This window comes from Apium graveolens, chromosome 10, assembly GCF_009905375.1.
Source record: "Apium graveolens cultivar Ventura chromosome 10, ASM990537v1, whole genome shotgun sequence".
NCBI lineage: Eukaryota > Viridiplantae > Streptophyta > Magnoliopsida > Apiales > Apiaceae > Apium > Apium graveolens.
The window spans coordinates 206415937-206423511 of record NC_133656.1 but is presented as its reverse complement, the minus strand read 5'-3'; the positions used below and the strand labels follow the sequence as shown (position 1 = coordinate 206423511).

General features: G+C 40.5%; 1 non-coding gene across 1 annotated transcript; it reads left to right on the top strand.

The window, feature by feature from the left end:
* Positions 1 to 6467: 6467 nt before the first annotated feature.
* On the top strand, positions 6468 to 6574 carry LOC141694873 (small nucleolar RNA R71). Its single transcript, XR_012564154.1, has one exon. It is a non-coding gene; the product is annotated as a small nucleolar RNA R71 (small nucleolar RNA).
* Positions 6575 to 7575: the final 1001 nt, after the last annotated feature.

The window sequence follows — 7575 nt, the reverse complement described above, 5'->3', positions numbered from 1 at the left end:
GCTGGTTTTCCAGTAGCACGGCGTGCTGCCAGGCAGGGCGGCCGCACTGGCTCCCTGGTTCTGAAAAAAATAAAGGCAGAAAAATGGAAATTTAAACACCAAATCAATTCCCAACCGAATTTTACTCACCCACGTCCATATTTCCCTCTCCAAATCAATTTCAACCACCCTCATTACTCCCATTATTCCCATAATCAATTCTCACTTCTTTTCCATAACTAATTCTCTCCCAAATTCCTATATACACACACACTTATACACAAACTTCTCCATCACTTCTCAAATTCTCAAACACAAATTTCTCTTATACACACATATCTTATTCTCTATTCACTTTCAATGGCACCCAAAAGACAATGAACCCAAGTTAGCAGGGACACCACCGATTCTTCGAGTATGGGTGGTGTGAGGGATAGGTTTTAAACTCCAGAGGTTGAGGCATAGTATGTGAGGCTGCTTTCGAAGCTCATAGCCAAGGAGCGAGGTTTTCTGCCATCAGGAAGGGATGGTAAGTTGCTGGAGATGATTGTGGAGATGGGTTGGATTGCTTTTTCTGAGGCACCCGCTGCGGTACCTATGAGTGTGGTTCGCGAGTTTTATTTGAATGCAAAGGCGGATAAAAAAAGGTTTTACTGTGGTGAGGGGGTTGACTGTGGATTACAGTGTGGAGGCCATTCATTGGGTAATAAATCAGACCGAGAGACAGCCGGAGAAGGAGGATTGGAATGCGAAGACCGGTGATGATTTTGACTTGGATTTGATAGTTGCCACATTGTGTGTGCTAGAGACTCATTGGAAGTTCAATAAGGGCACGAACGAGTATGCCACTTTTCCTGCCTCGTGTATGAACAGGTTTGCACGTTCATGGAATTCTTTTATTTGTGCCAACATCATGCCATCTTCTCACGTGCATGATGTTATTGTGGAGCGTGCACATATATTATGGGAGATTCTTCAGGGAGATTATGTGGATCTCGAGATGGTGATTTATCAGGGTATCTTGAGGTTTCTGCGAGGCATATGAGTGTGGTTCGCGAGTTTTATGTGAATGCAAAGGCGGATACGAAAGGTTTTACTGTGGTGAGGGGGTTGACTATGGATTACAGTGCGGAGGCCATTCATTGGGTAATAAATTAGCCCGAGAGACATCCAGAGCAGGAGGATTGGAATGTGAAGACCGGTGATGATTTTGACTTGGATTTGATAGTTGCTACGTTGTGTGTTCCAGAGACTCATTGGAAGTTCAAGAAGGGCACAAACGAGTATGCCACTTTCCCTGCCTCGTGTATGAACAGGTTTGCACGTTCATAGAATTCTTTTATTTGTGCCAACATCATGCCATCTTCTCACGTGCATGATGTTATTGTGGAGTGTGCACATATATTGTGGGAGTTTCTTCAGGGAGATTATGTGGATCCCGAGATGGTGATTTATCAGGGTATCTTGAGGTTTCTGCGAGGCAGTACTACGGGTTCTATTCCCTATACGTCCACTGTGACGAATCTGTGTGTGGCGGTTGGAATTTATTGGCCCGCACACGAGCAGCTGCAGCTTTCGAGTGCCCTGATTGATAGTTCGACATTGTTGAGTATGCAAGAGTGGTACTGTGGTAAGCTTGATCCGAAGGGGTGTTAGGGCGAAAACACGCGCTAATATTCACGCAAGTATACGCGTTCGTAAGTAGTATAAGATATAAATCAGATTCGTTCCCACAGAGACTGGTTTAGGTTAAGTTCAATTTATGCACCTATGCAACAATGTATGGTTATCGCTCAATGCTAAGACAAATAACAAATTGGGTTTTTATTAAACTAAGAGATTATATTAAATAACATTAACTAAGAGAATTGAGGTTGAATTACTATATATGACAAACATGGGATCCTAACTTCATTAAATACTTCATTCAATAGCCTTATTGTTCTTAACCTTAGCATGTGATGGTGAGGACACTAATCAGATAACACGAAACTGATAAACGCCAACTTTCGTTGCACGAGTACCATTCTACCAGACATCCACAAAAGAGATAGAAGCTGAATAGGCACCAATTATATTGAGACCCTATATGTCTATAGAATTTGACAACATAACGGTTTAATAACAAGTTATCTATCTTGATTACATAGGGCAAGTAAAACGGTTAGAGTTACCTACGAATCATGCATACACATACATGAACCTATGCTAGCATGGCAAGTTCTAAACCTCTATATTCACTGTCGCTTCAATAGAGATTAACACGCTATCTTATATGTTAGCTACGCACATAAGACGAATAAGCACAACCAATACTAGGATATCAATCAATCACCACACACCAAGATATCGAAAAAAATTAACTATCGAAATCCATAAGTAAATCCGCTAGAATCCCATGACAACGATTAGCCCATAATCGAACTCATCGTCACCATGGGTTCCAATGAAAGCATGGTATAAACAAGGTCTTAATAAACTAAATAATAATCAAAGTACGAATAAACGAGATCTAGGTTCAACAAGAACGAAAACGAGCATCCAAAGTTACAACTAATTCAAAGAATCACAAGTTGAAAACAAGATCTTCTTTTTCGGAGTTGTTCTGTGCTTCTAGGTCTTCTCCTTGGTATCCCAATCTTCCCGGATGATGAAAACCCTTTTTTTAAGTATATATACGCCCCTAGTGGACCTGGACCCTTAAAATCGTCAAATTCTACTCAAAAAAGGCTTTTTCAGCGAAATCAGCGACCAGCCGCGCCCTGAGCGGGCGCTCAGCTCTCTGAGCGGGCGCTCAGCTCTGCTGAGCGGGCGCTCAGCTACTGACTGGGAAAAATATTCTGATGAATCTTGTTTTGGCCATAACTTGAGTTCTACTCGTCAGAATTAGGCGATTCAACTGCCCACGTGAAGCTATTGAGATTCTCTACAACTTGACAATGTCCTTGGCTTCCAATTCTGATCACTTTTAATCATATTTCCTTTAAAAGCTCTTTTCTTCATATAACCGATACCTGAAATGCATTAACACAAAAACACATCAAAATACCAATAACTTGAGTCCAAAACACCAATTTAAGCTTGTAATAAAGCATTCCAAGTGGATATAAAATCCACTTATCACACCCCCAAACTTGAATCGATGCTTGTCCTCAAGCATAAACAGACTCAAAACTACAAAACAAACCTAATGCATGAATGCAACTATGTGAATGCAACTAAATGATAATGCAATCGATCCCCTCAGAATAACCATAACCAAATGAATAAACCAATGCCTCTAAGAATGCAATAACTTGAAACAGAGTTCGAATAAATCCCATAAACTAACTCACAAACCAGAAACGTGCGTGTGTGGATGCTTAACAGATATCTCTCGATACTAGATCAATAACCATAACTTATCTATCACCGAAACAATCAAAAGTTTATAAACAGAATAGATAATAAACTCATTATGACTCACAACACCTCCTTTCTACTAGAGTTATACAAGGATTCACACTATTATTGAACACTTAGCAAAGATGCTTATTTGATCGTGCAATGAATGAGGTCCCAAAAGACTTATACAATAATACACATGTAGCGAGCGTTAGGTTAGTGGATCCCAGACTATAAAAGCCTTAGGTCACTAGGCACAAAGTCCCCTAAAACTTAATAACTCGAGTATTAAAGAGCTCACTCTTGATCAATTATGCATAAACACATACTTTTTTTCTTTCTTTTTTTTTTCTTTTTTTTTCTTTTTTTTCAACAATTTCTGAATGAGTGCGTTTCGCTCCATCTCATTCAACCCTAGACTACTCATAAAAATATGAGCCGGCTACTAGCCATTTGACGTCTAGCCTTACAACAACTAGCAATGAAATCCAAGTTTTTCTCCAGATAAAAAAAATCAGTGTTTTTACGTCATTAGGAGAATATCACAAATTCTAAATATTACCAAGTGATTAAATCTCAACAACAAACAAGTATGATCATGATCTAGATCAAAAGCAACCCTATAAGACTTTGTGAAAATATTTATTTATGGCATGCAAATCAATTCATTAAGACTTAAACATCCCTCTATTCCTCATCACCACACTCAAATCAACATCAACTTATCCAATATCATAGTTCATCTTAAGGGATCATGCTAAATATGCATGCAAATGCAACTATATGAAATTACATAAAAACAAACAAATATGTCCTAAATGAACAATCATACAAAAATATGAATGAACTACAACTAAACATGCAACATAAATCTATATGAATCTATATGGACACACACTACTAATCCTTACATTATCACCCCCAAACTTAAAATTTTCAATGTCCTCATTGAAGGCAATAATAAGGATTTCAGGCATACCTAATTAGCGGGAGATTCACCCTCGTCGGGTGGAGGATCAGGTGGCCAATCAACCTCGCCACTAGTGTCTCGAAAAATAGTACCAAAAGCGTGTGTCAAATCTTCAGCAAAATGCCGGTGAATGTCGTGCATGGTCTCCATACGCCTAATTACTCGCCTGTACTGCTCATCACCAACACCAGTCCTATCAACTACCTGCTGCACATGAGAAGAACCCTCTATAGGCACTGGAGGATCCGTTCGGCTACCCTCTACATCATCAAAGATATATCCCAACCCCTTGTCAGGGGGTGCACCTAAGAATGAATAACTCAAGTGATTTGTTAGTGGGTTGAGCTCAAGTGTAGGAGCATCTTCAATAGACGACTCGAGACGATCCTGAGAAATTTTCAGCTCTGCTAACCCAAGAGAATCGAATGGCACATCCAACTTCCTCTTCCACAGAGGTGCATTCAAAACCTGAATTTGCTCTACTTTAAAGCACTCCTCTTTAGCTGTGGGTAATTTTATTTCCTTGAACACATTGAAAGTGACCTTCTGATCATGAACCTTCATCGTAAGCTCTCCTTTTTGCACATCGATCATAGTTCGGCCTATAGCCAAGAATGGTCTTCCCAAGATAATGGGAATCTTCTTATCTTCCTCAAAATCAAGAATTACAAAGTCAGCAGGGAAGAAGAGTTTATCCACCTTGACCAAGACATCCTCCACTATACCTCATGGATAAGCAATGGAACGGTCAGCTAGTTGCAATGACATGTATGTTGGTTTCGGCTCAGGCAGACCAAGCTTCTTAAAGATAGATAAGGGCATCAGATTGATGCTAGCTCCTAAATCACATAAACACTTGTCGAACGACAAGTTTCCGATGGTGCAAGGAATAGTGAAGCTTCCAGGATCTTTAAGCTTCGGAGGCAACTTCTGTTACAGCACAGCACTGCATTCCTCTGTTAGAGCAACGATCTCTAAGTCATCGAGCTTCACTTTCCGAGAGAGAATACCTTTCATAAACCTCGCATAGCTAGGCATCTGTTCAAGAGCTTCAGCGAAAGGTATGTTGATATAAAGTTTCTTGAACACCTCCAGAAACTTCTCAAACTGCTTATCCAGCTTTTTCTTCTGCAGCCTTTTAGGAAAAGAAGGTGGAGGATAAATCTGTTTCTCCCCTGTATTACCCTCAGGAGGAGTGTGTTCCACAGTAGTCTTCCTTGGTTCCACCTCTACTTCCTTCTGCACATCTTCTTCAGCCACAATTGCATTTTCTGAATCTTGAGATTTTTCTGGCTCTTCGTCTTGCTGAACTTGGGGGCTTGCGACCTTTCCAGACCTTAAGGTGACGGCGTTCACCTGTTCTTCAACTTCCCTCTTACCTGGATTTGTTTCTGTATCACTAGGAAGCGTTCCTGGTGGTCGATTCAATAAGGCATTAGCAATTTGCCCTATTTGGTTCTCCAGATTCTGGATAGAAACAGCCTGGCTTTGGCATATAAGAGCCTGGTTTTTGTACATAAGCCTCAACTCCTCCAATTCATATTTTTCATTCGAAGATAGACCTGCATCATTAGTTTGTTGTTGAAGTTGGAGTTGTTGTCTTGGTGTAAATTGTTGCTGAAAACCAGGAGGGTTAAATAGCTTATTTGCAAACTGCTGGAATGGTTGTTGCATCGCATTCTGATTGTTGCTCCAGCTGAAGTTAGGATGATTCCAGTTGTCAGGATGATAAGTGTCTGGAATTGGTTGCTGCGATCTCTGAAAGTTGCTCACAAACTGAGCTGAGTCGCTAGATATAGCGCATTGTTCTGTCGCATGTGGACCTGCACACAGCTCACAAACACTAATTATCTGCTTAACACCATAGTTAGCCAGATAATCGATCTTCATAGACAACGCCTTTAGTTGAGCAGTGATAGCCGTAGCTGTATCCACTTCAAGAACTCCTGCTACCTTGCCCTGTGGATATCTCTGGGTTGGATACTGATATTCATTAGCAGCCATCAGTTCAATTAGATCATAAGCTTCCTTATAGCTCTTTGCCCATAATGCTCCGCCTGATGCTGCATCGAGCATGGGTCTGGACTGTGCTCCCAACCCATTGTAAAAACAAGTGATGATCATCCAATCAGGAATTCCATGATGAGGACACTTCCTAGGCATCTCCTTATAGCGCTCCCAAGCTTCACTTAGTGATTCTCCCGTTTGCTGCGCAAATTGAGTAATAGCATTCCTGAGTGCAGCTGTCTTCGCCATAGGGAAGAATTTAGTAAGAAACTTCTGAGCAAGATCTTCCCAAGTAGTAATCGAACCAGCTGGTAGAGAGTGTAACCAGCTCTTAGCCTTGTCCTCCAGAGAGAATGGGAACAGTCTCAGCTTCACAGCATCTTCAGAAACACCGTTGAACTTGAAGGTGTCGCATATTTCAATGAAATCCCTAATATGTGTATTGGGATCTTCCGTTGGAGAACCCCCAAACTGGACTGAAGTCTGTACCCATTGAATTATGCCAGGCTTGATCTCAAAGGTATTAGCTGTGATAGCTGGCCGGACAATGCTAGATTGAATGTCATTAATCTTGGGTTGAGAAAAATCCATCAAGGCTTTCGTTCATGCTGCTGGATCTCCCATTGTAATGAGTACCTGAAACACAAACAAATAAACCGTGAAAGTAAAAGAATCCGAGTCAGTGAACTTTAACGACCACTGATGACAAGCACATAAACTAAAAATTAACACCGAGTCCCCGGCAGCGGCGCCAAAAACTTGTTAGGGCGAAAACACGCGCTAATATTCACGCAAGTATACGCGTTCGTAAGTAGTATAAGATATAAATCAGATTCGTTCCCACAGAGACTGGTTTAGGTTAAGTTCAATTTATGCACCTATGCAACAATGTATGGTTATCGCTCAATGCTAAGACAAATAACAAATTGGGTTTTTATTAAACTAAGAGATTATATTAAATAACATTAACTAAGAGAATTGAGGTTGAATTACTATATATGACAAACATGGGATCCTAACTTCATTAAATACTTCATTCAATAGCCTTATTGTTCTTAACCTTAGCATGTGATGGTGAGGACACTAATCAGATAACACGAAACTGATAAACACCAACTTTCGTTGCACGAGTACCATTCTACCAGACATCCACAAAAGAGATAGAAGCTGAATAGGCACCAATTATATTGAGACCCTATATGTCTATAGAATTTGACAACATAACGGTTTAATAA